The sequence below is a fragment of the Amblyomma americanum genome, chromosome 1 (assembly GCF_052857255.1).
Source record: "Amblyomma americanum isolate KBUSLIRL-KWMA chromosome 1, ASM5285725v1, whole genome shotgun sequence".
In the NCBI taxonomy this organism is placed as follows: Eukaryota; Metazoa; Arthropoda; class Arachnida; order Ixodida; family Ixodidae; genus Amblyomma; species Amblyomma americanum.
The window spans coordinates 115,297,887-115,315,125 of NC_135497.1; the positions used below are offsets into that span (position 1 = coordinate 115,297,887).

General features: G+C 47.3%; 2 pseudogenes; both read left to right on the top strand.

Annotated features, from left to right (window-relative positions):
- The first annotated feature begins 402 nt into the window (after positions 1-402).
- LOC144113231 (uncharacterized) lies at positions 403-1,769 on the top strand (annotated as a pseudogene).
- Positions 1,770-2,518: 749 nt separating this feature from the next.
- LOC144113242 (uncharacterized) lies at positions 2,519-3,767 on the top strand (annotated as a pseudogene).
- Positions 3,768-17,239: the final 13,472 nt, after the last annotated feature.

A 17,239-nucleotide genomic window follows, 5' to 3' on the forward strand; every position in this document is an offset into this window, starting at 1 on the left:
CTCCTGCCGTTACTCCGACGTGGCCTCAATTTCGCCACTTGTATATCCGCCCAGGATGTCCAGTCTGCAACTCACAAGACACTGCAGCTGACATTCACCACTTGTTGTGGGATTGCCCGGCACTGAAGCCAACTAGAATTCGCCACCTGGCAGCAGCGGGTCTTCACCCAGACAACCCGTCCTCATACATTGATTGGACGCAGGGGCCACATCACCGTTCCCTTCTCGCCTTCATTAGATCGGCACATCTTTCCTGCTTTATTTAACACCAACCCACTCTTTTCCTTACTTTATTTTCTCTTTTCTTCCTAACCCCTCTTATGCCCAGAGGCAATAAACAACGCTATCAAAAAAAAATACGTCGGTGCCGGGAAGTGTGTGTCCAGTGTGCAGGCTGCGATAATGCCTGGGCATTCCTGCGTACCGCGGTACCGCGGGAACTATGATAGTGGTGAGAGTGTGCGAATCTTCACCTTCCCTTCGGACCAAGCAAGATGAGCTCAATGGATTAGAGCTATCCACCGTGCGGACTTCACTGCAGGAAAGCGGTCGGTGGTAAGGAAACATTAATCTAACTGTCGTTAGTACTACTCCCTCAGTTGCATTGAAAACGCTGCGGGCAGCATGTTGCGAGATAATTCCGTAGTGCTGCCTCCTTTGGACCGGGTAAATCTGTAAAGTCGCAGCGAAATAGTATTGCTGACATTCAGTTCACTCGATATTTATAGAAATTTATCTCGTACTGTCATGCACCTGTCTGATTTTTAAACTTCAGGTTCTAGAGATTTTAATGTCTTTGTGTTTTCTGATCCCAGGTCTGCGAGCGCCATTTTTAACCGTCCGACATGGTAAATAGAACAAGCTACACAGATAAAAATACCGGAAAAGTAATTGAAGTGGCTCTGAAGCTCGTACGGTTACGACCTGATGCTGTTCCAAGCCTACTTCCAGACTTCCCGGCATATCTTTCTGCCCTAAATGCAAGCACTTCTCGAGGGGCCCCAGATGAAGAGAGGACGCGCCGAGAGGCAGCTGCGTTACAGGATGCCATCAAGATGTCTATTGAAGCACACCAGGCGGAAGAGGACAGAAACAAAATTGACAACCTTCAGGCGCTCTTGAAATGCATAACATGTAGCAAGGTCTCCAAATTCTGGACGGTGGTTTCCCAGCATGACTTTATACTCTTCCTCAATCTGACTGTAGATGGTGCCCCAGCAATCAAAAAGTCAGTTAATGTCGTCGAGGATCTCTCTCTAAAGCTGTATTTTCATGATGCCGAGGTCACCAAACTTGATGGCGTGGAGATCATTCAAAAAACTGTGATTGATATTCGATGCTTGACAGGTCTGTTGGATGCCGTTGAGAGCTCTGATAAGGCTCCTGCCTTCCGCAAACCTAAAGACAAGACAGGTGGCACATTGAAGCTCGTGCTATCTCTTTCTAAAGACGCAACAAATCAAGAAATGCAAGACGAAGATCGGCAAGATGCTTTAGCATTTTTAGGATCAAGTCCTCTTTTAAGCAAGTCACCCCGCTACTCTTCAGAGCTGTTGGTATTTTCCAGCCTTCTATTTACCATCCCTCCTCATGCTTATAGGTACTTTCGGAACTACGGAGGTCTCACATTGCCGCTTGAGTCCACGATCAGGCGTGTATGCAATGCATATGTTATAAATCCAGCAGCTGAGCAGCAGGATGCTTCTTTCCTGCTTTATGCGAAGATCGCGAATGCAATGAAGGAGCAACCCGCCGCGGTGGCTCAGTGATTAGGGCGCTCGTCTACTGATCCGGAGTACCCTAGTTCGAACCCGACCGCGGCGGCTGCGTTTTTATGGAGGAAAAACGCTAAGGCGCCCGTGTGCTGTGCGTTGTCAGTGCACGTTAAAGATCCCCAAGTTGTCGAAATTATTCCGAAGCCCTCCACTACAGCACCTCTGTCTTCCTTTCTTCTTTCACTCCCTCCTTTATCTCTTCCCTTACGGCGCGGTTCAGGTGTCCAACGATATATGAGACAGATACTGCGCCATTTCCTTTCCCTCAAAACAAATTATTATTATTAATAATGAAGGATCATGAGAAGTCAGTGGTTCTCATGGTGGATGAGATCCATCTACAGGCGTATTTTGATTATAAAGGAGGCACGATTGTCGGCACAGCCAGCAACACTTCAAATGCAGCAAAGACTGCTCATGTCTATGACTCAAAGCCTCCTGTCATCACAAAAAAGTGTTCACATTTTGCTAGTTGAACAAATCAATGCTTAAAGGCTGAACACTGTGCTCCGCAGAATCATAAATGAGCTTGAAAAGGTTGAGCTTCGCATCATTGCAATCATCATAGATAACAACTCTATCAATCGCAAAACAATGTCTCTGTTTGAATTGTCATCAAAATTCAGCAGCTCCTGTCCTCACCTATTGGATCCCACTCGTCCTCTTTTTCTGTTATTGACCTTGTTCACTTGTTGACATGTATTCGGAACAATTGGATCAACCAAAAGAACCATGGAACATGCATGCTTTTTCCTTCACTTATGAATTTGAACTCCAACCCAAAAATTATCACTGCTTCGTTCAAGACCCTCCGTGATCTTCACCTAAAAGAAGACCACCTTATCAAGGCTGCTCCAACATTGTCAGCAAAGGCCCTAAATCCATTTAATATGAAAAGGCCAAATGTGAAGTTTGCACTAAAAGTGTTCAACCTATCAACCATAGCTGCTGCTCTAGAAACATGCGGTCAACGCTATGCACTGCAACATGCACCTGGAACAGCGGAATTTTTAAAGGTTGTCGAAACCTGGTGGAAGATTGTTAATGTGAAGTCGCCCAGCAAAGGACGCCGGCTTCGTGATGACCTGCAGGCTCCCATTACAGAAAAGCTGTGTCCACAAGTTGAATTCCTCCAAACAATCATGCAGTGGCTTCACCTCTGTGAGATTTCAAGTTTGACAATGGAATTCTCACTCGGGAGACCCACAGTGACTTGCGTCTCACTATGGAAGCCTTGGTCAAGATAACAAACTATTGCCTTGAAGACCTTGGATTTGACTACGTACTTCTAGGGAAGTTCCAGACAGACTGCTTGGAGGAAAGATTTGTCAAGTATAGGCAGGTTTCCGGGTAGCAGTACCACGTGTCCATCAGACATGTTTTCGAATCCGAACCCGAGCTTCGCCTGCAAAGAGCTCCGGCGCTACCAGGCATGGATTTAGGGGCACCTGCTGTCAGCATTGATTAGGCGATTCTAGAGAGGTTCAACATTGACGTAAATGACAAGGACTTCGAAATTAATTCACAAAATCTGCCAGCTATAACGTACGTGACCGGATACTTCGCCCATGCAGCACTTAAAAAACCTGCATGCACTGCTTGCCGAGCAAATTTGGTAGAAGATGAAGACATCATAATTGAGAATGCTGAAATTATAGCAAACATGAATCGCGGAGGGCTCAAGTTCCTCCAACCTCCAGCTGTATGACTGCTGAAATCGTCCTGGACAAGCTGCGAAGTGAAAAGTATGCTGTGCATTTCCATTCTCTTGCGAACCAAAGGCAAGCCCTTTTCACACTGGCTACCAACCTGATAGAAGACGGTGACAGTTTCGACGAATGCGAAAGCGGTCATAGTCCTCATTTGGTCCTGCATCACATTCTTAGCGCTGCAACAAACATTCTACTGAAAAACTATTGTAAAAATAGGAACGACAGTCTTGTGCAAGCAAAAGGTGCTCAAAAACGAAAGCTTAACACTTCGAAATCTTGACTGTTCTGACTCTTTGTGTTGCGCACCTTTGAAAGTTTTCTGAATGCGTGCACTCTGTAATAAACATATCCGTGAAAGACATGAGAGCGCAAAATGGCGACACGGACGAGTAAGGGAACAGAACAAGCGCCGCACTTTCAACAAGATTTATTCAAGGAAGAGCGTTTAGATAGCCTCTGCCCTTATCCATGCTATCAGTCGCAGTTGACAATGAGCGCTGCACTTTCAACGGGATTTATTCAAGGAAGAGCGTTTATATAGCCTCTGCCCTTATCCATGCTATTGATCGCAGTCGACAATGAGCGCTGCACTTTCAACAGGATTTATTTAAGGAAGAGCGTTTATATAGCCTCTGCCCTTATCCATGCTCTTAATCGCCGTTGACAATATTCAGCGCTCGTCCTGTTCTCTTCTCGTCGGTGTTGCCATATTGCGCTCTCATGTCTTTCACGAATACGTACCAACAAGCCCAGCTGCAAGTACTTCTTAATAAACATATCCTTTTTATGTAACACAGCTTGCTTCAATTTTATCAAATAGAAAGGCATGTGCTCAGTCGCTCAGTTCAGATGCCATGCATGGAGCTGCAAGCTGTTCTGAGAGCCATACCGTATGGCAATGTTTTTTTTGTGTGTTTCTGGAGGGAGGGTTGAGCGTTTGTTTGGAAGAAAAAGGTTACAAATAGTATTGAGATTCCTGGAAAACAGTCGGCGCTCGGTGATATACCGCACGGTTCAAATTTTGCCCGAAAATAATTTCCAAGTTCGCGTCATGCAACGAGCTATTAGCAAAATAAAGATATATGTGAACGCACAGCGGAATATCAATGCCCCGCAGAAAAAAAAATGTGCGGACTTTCAGGCAATATTAGGCGATAGTGAAAGACACTGAATAGCCAACATATATGTTCATAATACGGAAACCCCTAAGATTCAGTTTTTAAACCTATTCACCGCTGACTGTGTACCGGAAATGACATCATACATATATGCCAGCATTAAATCATGGGGCCAAAATCTTCAAAGAACGATTTCACATAGCGCCGCAGTTACACAAGAGCGAACGAGCGCGCAGCACCATCCCTTCATGAAGAACACGAACTCCGGTGCCAATCGTAGTGTGATGTGATGACGTCACACAGGAGCAGAAAGGCATTGCCTAGCCTACAGGGTGTTGCTCGGGGAGCTAGTTAGCCACTTATGCCCCTGCCGTTTCTCAAAATCATCGGAGTCTAGAACGTTGCCAACGGCAATGAACACAATGAACGCCAACGGTTTATAGCTTCAGTGCCTCGTTTCTGCTGCAACGTTGTGAATGCCAACGCATGCAGCGCCCATCTGTCACTACCGCCACGTAGGTTAAAGCGCGACTGAGGTGTCCACTGTCCCAGGGAGCCAGTTATTAATGCGAAAGCATTTCTAGGCTATGTCGACGGGGTCGGGTCACCCAAGCGGGTCACCAAAATGTGTCCGCAGCATTTATGGCCTTTTCAGAACAGATAACATCAAACGAATGGTTGTAATCGATAGAGGACAATGCGAGGATGATGCGAAAAAAGTTTTATGTCGATCGGATGATTAGTAACAGATGTAGAGAATGGGTGTGAAAGTAGCGAATGGTTGTGAAAACAACTAGGTGGGTGGGAACGAACCATGGCGCCAAATTTCAAAACAAATCGTGACGCCAAATTTGAAAACTCAAAATGGGCGATTGAAGTGATAAAAATATAATCATTCCGAATGTGATTAATTAAGGCAAGGAATAAAAGAAATTCGGGAAATTGATGAAATAACGTCGAACCTCGCAGTCAATAAAGACATTCAACCAATCGATAACTAATCAATCAGTTGATAAGGCAAACAAGGGCAAATGGAATGAAAGAGGTGCAAAGGGTGTAGGGAGGCGTCAGGTGGTGTAAACTTTATTACATACAGGGGAGTTAAGGACACACAGGTCTTTGGGCCCCCGCACGGCCCGACTGCACTTATACGTTCATGTCCCGGAGGCTCATGACGCTGGCAGCCCGGCCTGTGGCGATGGCTTGCTTGGCCGGGTCCACGGAGCGCAGTAGGGTCTCCAAAGCCTCCCAATTGGTAAGGTGCTCAAGGCCCCGCGGTGTAGGATCCGCCGGGCAGAGGAAAATGATATGATCGAGAGTGGCTTTGGGGTGGTGGCAGAGGGTACAGGAGGGGTTTGTGTGGACTTGGTTATAGCGCGAGCGTATATAAGGGGAGGGTAAGGTGCGTATTTGGAGCCGCCTCCAAAGTGTCTGATGATAATTGTCGAAGGAGGGATGGGCTGGGGGGTACAGCAGACGCTCGGCTTTGCAGGCCTGCGTCAGTTCACTGAAGGAATGCATGCGCACCCGTGAGAACCCCAGATCGGAGGCCGCCGGTGCCCGGTTGAAAGAACCTCGGACTAAAGGAATGGCAGCCTCGTTTCCAGGATTCCCAGAGTGGGCAGGCACCCATATGAGCTCCATGTGGCGGGGCGGGTGTGCGGCGAGGGAGTTCAATATGCGAAATGCAGGGAAGTGAACTCTTCCGCGGGCGAAATTTAGTATGGCAGTTTTAGAGTCCGATAGTATATACCGGGCCTCCGTGCGCGTGATGGCTATGGCAATAGCGGCTTCTTCAGCCTCATCCGAAGTGGCAGTGGGGGATATGTGAAGGGTAGCGATCAGTTGTAGGTAGGGGTTCGTGATGGCTACAACCGCGTCCTCGCCTGTGCATGCGGCATCCACCCACACGGCACCCGGTTCCATGCCATCGTTTTTGTGGAGCGCCCGTGCGCGAGCTCTGCGGCGGGGTTCGTGGTAGGTGGGGTGCATGTTTTTAGGGAGAGGTTTAATAAGTAGTTCGCGGTGAATGTGGTGGGGGACGGGGAGTTGTGTGGGATCCGTGGCTGGTATCCTGATGCCGAGGGTGTGTAGGATGTGCCTGCCGGTGGTTGTTCTCGCGAGACGTATGTATTGTCTGTCGGTGGGCCTCGAAAAGCTCACCTGTCTTGTTGTGTAGGCCTAGCTGGAGGAGTTTTTCGGTTGAGGTATTTAGGGGTAGGTGTAGTGCTGTCTTAAATGCTGTTCTGATCATGGCATCCAGGGTGGAGATTTCTGTGGCCTGGAGTTTCAGGTAGGGGAGCGTGAAGAGAAAGCGGCTGAGGACGAAGGCATGGATGCTTTCGCATTCCTCCAATGTGGGTTGGCGCAGTGAAATCTCACGTTTTTTGCTTTCGATGAAAATTGGTAAAAGCGCGAATGAGGTGTCCACTGTCCCAGGGGGCCAGTTAAGCACCTTTCCTTTGCTTTCGAAAAAAATTTAAATGGTTTTGGAAATTGGTTTAGAGGAAAGGAAACCGCGCAATAACTGTCTCACATATATCGAGGGACATTCGCCGCGATGGCTGAGTGGTTATGGCGCTCGGTTGCTGGCCCGAAAGACGCGGGTTCTATGCCGACCGCGGCGGTCGAATTTCGATGGAGGCGATATTATAGAGGCCCGTGTGCTGTGCGATGTCAGTGCACGTTAAAGAACCCCAGGTGGTCGAAATTTCCGGAGCCCTTCACTACGGAGTCTCTCATAGCCTGAGCCGCTTTGGGACGTTAAACCCCCATAAACTAACTAACTTTATATCGAGGGACATCCGAACCGCGCCGTAAGGAAAATATAAACGTGGTTGGGCTGAAGGTTGTTCAAGGTCATTCTCTAGCCTACTCAATGACTGCTTTAGCTAGCGTAGTGAAGCTTTTCGCTTAAAAAATTCGGTGCGGTTAGGCTATAGTGTTGAACCTGGCTAGACAGCGAAAGCTGTGGTGTATCGGGCAAGTAGACGCGTCTTGGCGTTATTAACGTTGAGTGCGTTCCGCGCACTGGATAGGTACCCCGCGCGGTGGCTCAGTGGTTAAGGCGCTCGTCTACTGAGCCGTAGTACCCGCGGGTTCGAACCCGACCACGGCGGCCCCGTTTCGATGGAGGCAAAACACAATCGAGGGCACTTCGGTCTTCTTATGGGGAGGAATGTGCGATAGCATGTGTTACGAAGAAAGGAAAGGGCGGAGTAGCTCTCAGATCTCGGCATCTCGGTGCACACCTCAACCCCGCGAAAGCATCACCCCTGGCTCTGGGAAGATCAAATTGAGCGACATGCGAAGAGCGGCTTACCTAGCGTAGTGAAGCTTTCGCTTCTAAAGAAAACTTAACTAGAGGAGACTAGGCTGAAACTGGTCTCAGGATGTACGTCACGACTACGTAAGCTGCTTAGTATTTTCTCCAAACACCAGAGGACGCAAGCGTGAAAATAAATGTTCTTATTCAAGCTTACAAACTTGGTGCTACGGATGATCGATGTGCGCAAAACATTAGACAATCCACGTACACAAGAAAAACACAAGGACAGGTGTACGTGGATTGTCTAATGTTGTGCTCACATCGATCATCTGTAGTATTGTCATGCCCCAACTAGGCCCAACAGAAGTGTTATGGAAGTTCTTGGTGGTGCTAACAACCCCACTGTTTTAACTAATACGAATAACGTCTTAGAGTAACTTTAGGTTTTGCTCCACAAAAAACTACAAAAGTTTTGTATACCGCTGTTGTATATACTCAGAAGGGTTGCGAGGCAAGCACGGGCTGCGCGGCAAGGAGAGAAAATTGATTCGCGCATCCACGGCCCCTGTATTCGTGAAGCCACCACAGGAGTTGACTACTGTTTATGTTATTACTGCATGCGCGTGACTCGACAGCGTGTCTATGTCGGCAGCCGCGATCGCCATGTGACTGTAATGCTTATATGAAACAAAACACTCTTCCGTTTGTGTCTGTAGTTGGATAGCTGCCGAAATAAATAGCTGCACTCCGCCTGCATCTCGTTCTCAACCAACGCAACAATTCTAGACAAAACCATTTTTTAACGGGAAGCAGTTTATGAAAGCATTTTTTTATATACTGTAAGAGTTTCCTATAACAATCAATACATCCGGAAGTCTCCCGTCGGCAGGCTTGCTTTTGTTTTTTGCTATTATTATATGCTATTTTTGCTATTATTATATGGCAGTGTTAACTGCTCGATGCGATCTATGGAAACAATTTAAAAGAAAGATTTTGCTGCACATAGGAAGAATGGACTATTACTTTTAATGTTGCCATAACAGTACCATACAATTTTTCAAAATTCGGAATTTTTGTCCAAGAATGTTGGACATAAAATGGCGAAGAGGATTGGATAAACAAACCGCGATGACTGCCAACCTATATGAAAGCTGCCGTAGTTCTGCCCGGTGACCGGCAACATTGGCGTCCGCCCGGAAAGGTTCGATTTGTTTGTTACAGCAAATGAAATAGACTGAAGTTAGAAGTTGCCAGCCTTCCAAACTGAGCAAGCGTACGAGAGGCTCCGCAGTCTGCTGTCGCCAAAGAAGCCCACCGAAATTAAGTATGCTACGAAAGCACTGCGACAACACTACGCTCCGAAACGGTCACTGAGCGATACCACTTCTACCGACGGACCCAGGAGACAAATGAAAGCATAAGTCAGTTCATCGTCGAACTCAAGGCTAGCTGCGACAAGCTGTTCCGAAAGCTTCCTGGGAGAAGCTTTGCGGGACTACGAACGGACAACATTAGGTGTCGCCTTCTTGAACTACCATATGATGAGGTCACGTGAAAAAAAGTCTGCAAAATTGCCTGTGCCACGAAATTTCGGCGCAGAAGGATACAAGTGACATGCCGCCCAACAATAGCGATGGAATCTTCGCTGACGTGCACTGGCTAAGTGGAAGCGGACCACGGAGCGAGCCGCCAGCTCGCAGCCATCCATCGAGAGCACGTCTTCAAAGAAGGTCCATGGACTGTGGAAAGAAAGACTACCCGCGCGTGTCACAGATGCGGTGGGCAGCACAGTCCTACTATATATGTCCACTTTTGAAAAGAAGTTGTTTTAAATACCGTAGGCCAGGACATGTGTCGCGAAAATGTGTAGGACGAAAAGCGTACGCACCGTTGAAGAGTAAATAGCAGAACAGGATTTGCTAACGGTATGCAGAACGAGCAAAACAGGAGCGCGGAGCATGCGCCTTCACTGTGATCACAATTATGCAAAATGGCAAAGAAATGCCCATGGAATTGGACTCAGGGGCCGCAGTTACGATTCTGTCAACGGCCAAAGCTTTCCCAGCTTCACTTACAGTAGCGAGACAGTTGAGCTGGGAATGTACAACGGAGCTTCCATTTGTGTGAAAGGGGTGCGCGTGTAGACGTGAGCCATGGAGTGAAAGATATCGCTTGCTGCTAGTCATTGCCAAGCACGAGAAAGAGTACGCGCATGCAGTAGTGCCATAAACACTTGTCAACTCCGGTTTTGGCTTCACGAATACAGGGACCCTAGATGCACGAATCAAATTTCTCTCCTTGCCGCGCAACACTTCTCAGTAATTAAATAGTGCATGTACAGCACTTGATGCCATTAAAAGGGAAGCATGCGATTGAAAGAAAATAGAAACTCGGTATTCTATATGGCGAGAACGGCATCATACGCCTTGCGAGAACAAATAGAAAAGGAGTTGATGGAACCAGAGAAAGGTGATATTATATACTGGGTTAGACATAGCACATGAGCAACGCCACAGGTTATCGTGTCAAAAGAAAAATGCAGAAGAAATAACGATATGTGGTAACTACAGAGGGACTGATAACAAAACCATTGTAGTGGACCACTAACCTTTAGCTCCTCCTGAGCAGATTTTTCCGAATCTTTTAAGCGGAACCATGTTCACCGTTCGGGACCTTTCTAAAGCGTATACCTCCAGCTCGAGTTGGACAAGCATTCTCAAGTGCTGCGCACAGTGAGCCCGCACATGGGACTATTTAGGTTACGACGGTAATCATATGGCAAGTGCACCAGAAATGTTCCAGGCCATCATGCATAAGCCTGTGTTGCAGATCATCCCTGCATGGTACCGCCTGTTGCATAGACGATGTGCTGAGTGCTGACAAAGGCCCAGCAGAGTGCTACAGCCGTTCAGAGCAAGTGGTGGGCGCATTAAGCAGACACGCTCTGTGAGTAAATGAAGCAAGACGAAATTTAAAAAAAAATGCAGTACCTAAGGTACGAATTGGTCTGAATCCAACTGCAGACAAAATGAAGGCGATTCGTGAAGCGCCGAGACCTACGAACGTGACTCAGCTGAAGGCATTTTCGGGCCTAGTAAATTTCTATGGCAAATTTTAACCCAACCTGAACTTGCTAGAATAGCTAAACCACTTTCTTCGCAAGGGCTCAGAATGGAAATGGTCGTGTCAATGTGGCGACACTTCAGCACAGTGCAAGCAGGTACTAAGTCAAGATTGCGTCTTGCAACTATATGACGTAAGCAAAGGAATCCAACTGACTTACGATGCCTCTGGGTTTGGCTTAGGAATGGTGTCAGCACATGAGGTTGACGGCGAGGAGCGTCCGACTGCGTTTGTGTCTAGGTCAATGACACCGCGGCTGACAGAAAATACACGCACATCGAAAAGGAAGCGCTAGTTATCGTGTGCGCCGTTAAGAAGTTTCTCAAATACCTGTGGTCGTAGTTTCAATATTGTAACAGGCCATCAGACACTCACAGTGACATTTGAGCCGAAAAAGCATGCAAATCCTGTAGCTGCAGCTCGAATTCATCGACGGGGCACTTTTCTTGCCAATAACCGTTTTCGAATAGCGCACAAGTCAGACAAAAAGAAAAACAGCGCTGATGGTTTGTCACGCCTGCCTCTGGATTAAGCTTACCGACGCTGCTGAGGAAATATTTTGCTTCTCTACTGCCAAGCCGAACATGCCGATAACTGCGAAAGTTATTGAGCCCCAAAAAATATGATAACATAGAGTTCTCGTGCTCACGGTGCGTGCTGAACTTGTCAAGTGGTGCCCCGGGAGGGTTGTCCGAGTGAAGTCCCCTGTAACATACTTCGTCAGACAACCAAACTCGTTTCGTGCACGCCGATCACCCGACATGTTGTTTTTTGACGCAAGACGAATCTGAGTTGCATGATGACGTAATTCAGCTGCCGTCTGCGAGTAATCAACCTGCTGAAGTGCATGACGATGTCAGTGAGTTGCCGCACGCATGCGAGTGGTAAGTTTTAAGTGATCAGAGTGCTTTCTGACCGCAAAACAGCTGCATCGCTCGAGCCACGGCGCAGCACCCGCAATCGGCGGCCGCCAGACCGGCTGACATATGACATGCGCTCATCTTATTTGGGGAGGAGAGTTGTATACGCACTATTATATTACTCAGAAAAGTTACGAGCCAAGCGTGGGCAACGCGGCAAGGAAACAAAAATTGGCGGTGGCTTAACTCCGCTATATGCCAGGATATACGTAGCGAGAGGTACCATTCCCTGGCTGAGCTTGTTTTCCGGAAACACGAATGGTGTAATCAGTCATACGACGGGCCTTCACATCCTCTTCGTTTGGTTCCCGTTGACCGACGCCTTCCATAGGCTTCATTTCGACGGCTATGCGCCGTCTGTTACACTCGGCAGTCTGGCATCTGCGTTTGCCAAGGCGTTTCTCTCTCTGTTCGGGCGTCTGCACTGCTCTCTTCGCCTTCTTACGCTCATTATATCTCTGTTGAGTAGCCAAGTGCCAAGCGACAACCTCAGGGTCGGAAGAGTTAATCTTCTTTTGTCTATACCGCCGTTTAGAAGCGGCGGACTCTCCTTCTCTGCATGCATGTCAAACGTGTGATACAGACGCCGATTACATCTCCGCCTTTTATACGCATTTCTCCGCATATGACGCGCGGTTCAGGTTATGGACCTCCTTCACCCCGCGACGTCACGAGGGTGCGGTGGCGCTGATGTCAGGAGCGACTTTCGCATGGTAGGCAAAACAGGTTCCGGCTGCCCGTGCCTACCGCAGCTGCCTTAGCTATCGGCGGCTGCATCATGCCTGAGTACTGCAGAAGCAGCATGTACTGACCTCCCCGCCGCGGTGGCTCAGTGGTTAGGGCTCTCGACTACTGATCCGGAGTTCCCGGGTTCGAACCCGACCGCGGCAGCTGCGTTTTTATGGAGGAAAAACGCTAGGCGCCCGTGTGCTGTGCGATGTCAGTGCACGTTAAAGATACCCAGGTGGTCGAAATTATTCTGGAGCCCTCCACTACGGCACCTATTCTTCCTTTCTTCTTTCACTCCCTCCTTTATCCCTTCCCTCACGGCGCGGTTCAGGTGTCCAAAGATATACGAGTCAGATACTGCGCCATTTCCTTTTCCCAAAAAACCAATTATTATTTTACTATGTACTGACCAGCTGTGCCACTGTTGGATCCGCATAGTAGTATAAAAGGAAATTTAAATTAGCCCCGATAGGTTTCTAGCAGATAAATACCGCATAAGGAAACTGGCTAGCAGGGAATGGGCCGCGGTAGTAAATCGCGAATTCTGGGAGTCGATCGGCACTGCCACTCAATGTACTTAATAGCATGGAAGTTACTGCGTTCATTCACCTGAACATCAGCGTGTTGCGCTCATAACTGTGCAAAGAAAAAAAGCACATATGTTGCTGTGCACGTATTTACCACATTGAGCCGGTGTGCACGGGGCGCCAGCAGGTTCACTCGTCCCCAAGAAATGCGTTCTTTTGTTAATAGCACAGCATGTTTAAACGACGCGTTTTGTGGCATTTAATATATACCTGAAAATGTTTTTTTAAATATGACTCACGTAATTATCTGATTCGAGTTGAAAGAAGTCTGGTAACTTCTTGCGCGGTCACGTTGGCATGCTTAGAATAACGTACCTTAAGTGTGCTAAACGCCACATGCTTTTTCATATATTGCATCACGCATGTATCATGTTTCATGATGTGGTCCATGATCGCGAAGCTTGTTTGGAGAAGCAGGCGTGCTACTAACAGACACGTGGCGAGATTGAGAGGAGACACGGATATGAAAAGTGTTTTAGTTATTTATGCATGCGATATGTACCTAAATTTGGTGCAAATATTAAACTGCTGCGCTAGTTTCAGTAATGCGCTTTATTTTTACGTATACCTAGTGCAGTTCTTGAGTCATTATAATTAACACCCTCGTCAAGTCACCCCAAGGTCTTAAATAAGAGTAGAAAGTGCACTATTTTTTTTATGCCAGCATGTTCACAAAGCCCTGTTCTATATGATGACGCTGTTAGCTCTTCTTTTAGATGATCATGTACTTATGCATGCATAGTTACATGAAAACGTTTCTTACAAAAATAACCAACATATATATAGTACTGCACGTGTAGGAAAAAATTAAGCGATTTATTACACTTCTCCATCTCTCACTCGGAAATCGTTTGCGACAAATAGAATCATTCTATTTTCCTGCGTTACGAAATTACGAAGGTGTGAATGATGCCCAATCGCAGAAAATGTGAAAGGTCAGAAAACGAACCTTAACGTTCATTCCCTCGTTTTTGGCCTCTTCGCTTGCGCTTTGGTCAAAGAAATGTGGCAATGAACTCAAAGAAAGCGTTAAAGAAATCAGAGAAATTACCTCACAATTTTTGACAACACATCAAGAAAGCGTAATTTATAATATTCTACTGAATATTTTGCTATAATTTTTTCGTCACGAAACAGATCACCCCAGGGTAAGAAAGAAAATAATTCCAGAAATCAAAAATTTTCACCAAATCGACCAGTTTAACAAGGGGAGACAGAAGTTGGTCTGGCTGGTGCGTGATCCTGCGGCTAAAAACAGCGCTTAAGCGAGACGGAGAATGGGAGACGACGCTGTCCCCACTTTTCGCTCAGCGCGACAGGTACGTGTGTCAGCAGACGGTGAGCGCACGTCTGCTCCGCCGAGAGAACGCCAGCACATCCTCTCACTACTGTCCCGAAGTAATATCATTCTGGCTATAGCAGAGTGTCAAAAACTTCCTATTTTATTTATTGCCTAGCGTACAAATCAACGGCAGAAATGATTTCTGTTTACTAATAACCATATATACAATACACAGTGGCAAACTGTTTCTCGGAATACGTCGCACGTGGCCAACGCGAGCTCGTGTAATTCAAGAAATTACTAAGTTGAAAACATCAACCATTACTGTGATTCGCAGAAACTGGAAACGCGCCTACAAGCCTTGAAAACCCGCGCTCAACACCTATCCGCGACGCCACTCCCCGACCTTTTGCCTACCACGAGCTCGCTAGCGACTGCAGCGCCACCACGTTTGTTTACAAACATGGAGGAGGTCCATAGAGCGGCGTGCGGCGAGGCGGCGACGAAGGCTGCGTTCCAATACTCTAGACGTCTAACAAGACGTCTAGTGTGACGTCTAGGAAGCAGTCTACATGTCCATGTATTGGAACTTGTCTACTGCTCACGCCGCCTCGCGGTATAATAATGCAACTAAAGCTTATGAACAGTTGTACTACTATTTTTCACAAACTGAGCAATAACAATAATTAAAAACGTGTTTTCAACAAGTTTACACATTTCTTCTGCAATGACTTTGCGCGTAAACCGGACTGGTGGATGTGCCTATCGGTTAGTCTACTTGTAGCAGACGGGGCCGCTCCCCAAAGACGACGCTAAAGAGATATGCGATTATTCTTTTATTATTGATGCTAAACTGTACATGCTCCTCGAACGTGCTCGTCCAAACGGCCCTGTAAACATAAGAAAGAATACGAAAGACTGTAATCAATATGCGCGAAATGCGATACGGCTAATATACACTGCAACAGGAAAACACATACGTGACATTAAACCTGCTGTCCGCCGTACGTGGCACTCGGAGACAGCGAGAGACCTAAATACAGCAGCGATCTTTAATCCTGCAAAGACTAAAATCAATTCGCAACATGCTGGTGTATTTGTTCTGAGAGTGTAGAGATAAAAAATAATGCACGCGAAAGAGTTGATGCCACTAACACAGCAAGAGAAGAACACATTTGTTAACCGTCACGCCAGCCGTCTTAACGCCTGTCGAGGAAACCAACGACAGCGACGAGTATTCTCTAAAATCAAGGTATTAGGATCCGGCATCGTCAGATGCCGGATCACGTAAACAGACCTACAGCGTCCGCTGCTGTAGCAAAGCTCTCAAGGGCACGATTTTCTCCTGCGTGATTCACTGCTAGGAATCGCACGTCCACGAAGATTAATTAGCCACAAGTTTGCGTACCAAACAACATAATGGAATGACTCACGTTTTTCCTTTCCTATACTCCGTGTACAGTCCGACGCCCGCAAGAGCACGACTCGCTCATCCGCGTACATCAGCTCCGCCATCTTTAGACAGCAAGTTAGCCTGCATCGATGTGGACTTCGGCGAAGCATTCTTATGAGACTGCTTCGCCGAGAAATGGAACGCGTCCCAAGATGGCGGCTGTCCGGCTAGACGTCTAAGTAGCCGTCTACTTGGAACTATTGGAACGCAGCCGAAGAACGCGGCGCAGCTGTGGGGTCTGTCTGGTTACCATGGTATCGGCGCATGCGCACAACTGGAAGTTCGCGTGACGTCACGCTCGGCTGTGACGATCGAGCTGGCGCGCGGCCGCGGCGACGGCGAAGTGCACGCCGCACCTTGCTCCTCTTCGATTGCTATGGTAACGGTGCATGCGCACAACAGTCCTCTCCCATGTTCCGCGAAATTCTCGACTGGTAGCCCAGTGTAGCTCCCGCTACAAAACTGATCCGTGCATCCGCGGTGCCTGTGTTTGTGAAGCCACCACCGGAGTTAACAAGTGTTTATGCTACTGCATGCGCGGGAGTCGATCACGTGTCTGTATCGGCAGCCGCGATCGCCGTACGACTATATGATCCCTTTGTGTCTCTAGTCGTATGGTTGTCGTCGAAATAAACAGTTGCACTCCGCCTGCTTCTTCGTTCTTAAAAAAAAGAAAAGCAGTACAAGCGAACGAAAGCGAATAGGAATAAAGCTAGAAGCGACAATTTTCGTATGGCTTAAATGTATCGTGGAAGCGAACGCTGCTGTTCAAGCTGACGACACTCAGAATGCAGCGAAGAAAAAACCGCCCGACGGACGCCATAGCCAAAAAAATGTAACGAGAAGACAACTGGAGACAGAGAATGAACAGTGGCGGATGGATGGATGGAAGGTAGGAGCGTCCCCTTTGAAACTGGGCAGTGGTTTTTGCCACCATGCAGTTTTTTCTTTTATGTTTGTTTAACTCTGCTGTAAGTTGTTAATAAAATTGGCCATTTTCTTTAAAATACGTCATCCTACAATTTTAAACTTATGCCACCTCTCTGCTTTTTAACCACCAATGTTCCAATCGCTCTTTGCTAATTTCCACTGCACATTTATCTACATGACTTGTTATCTCTCTACTCTAGAGCCTCAGGAAGAGTGACTGTGCCTGCATCGACATCAGGATGGATACCATCACAATTTAGAATGAGGTATTCTACGGTTTCTACAGATTTACCACACACAGCTCATGTGTCATCTTCTTCGTTACATTTCTTTTTGTAGCTG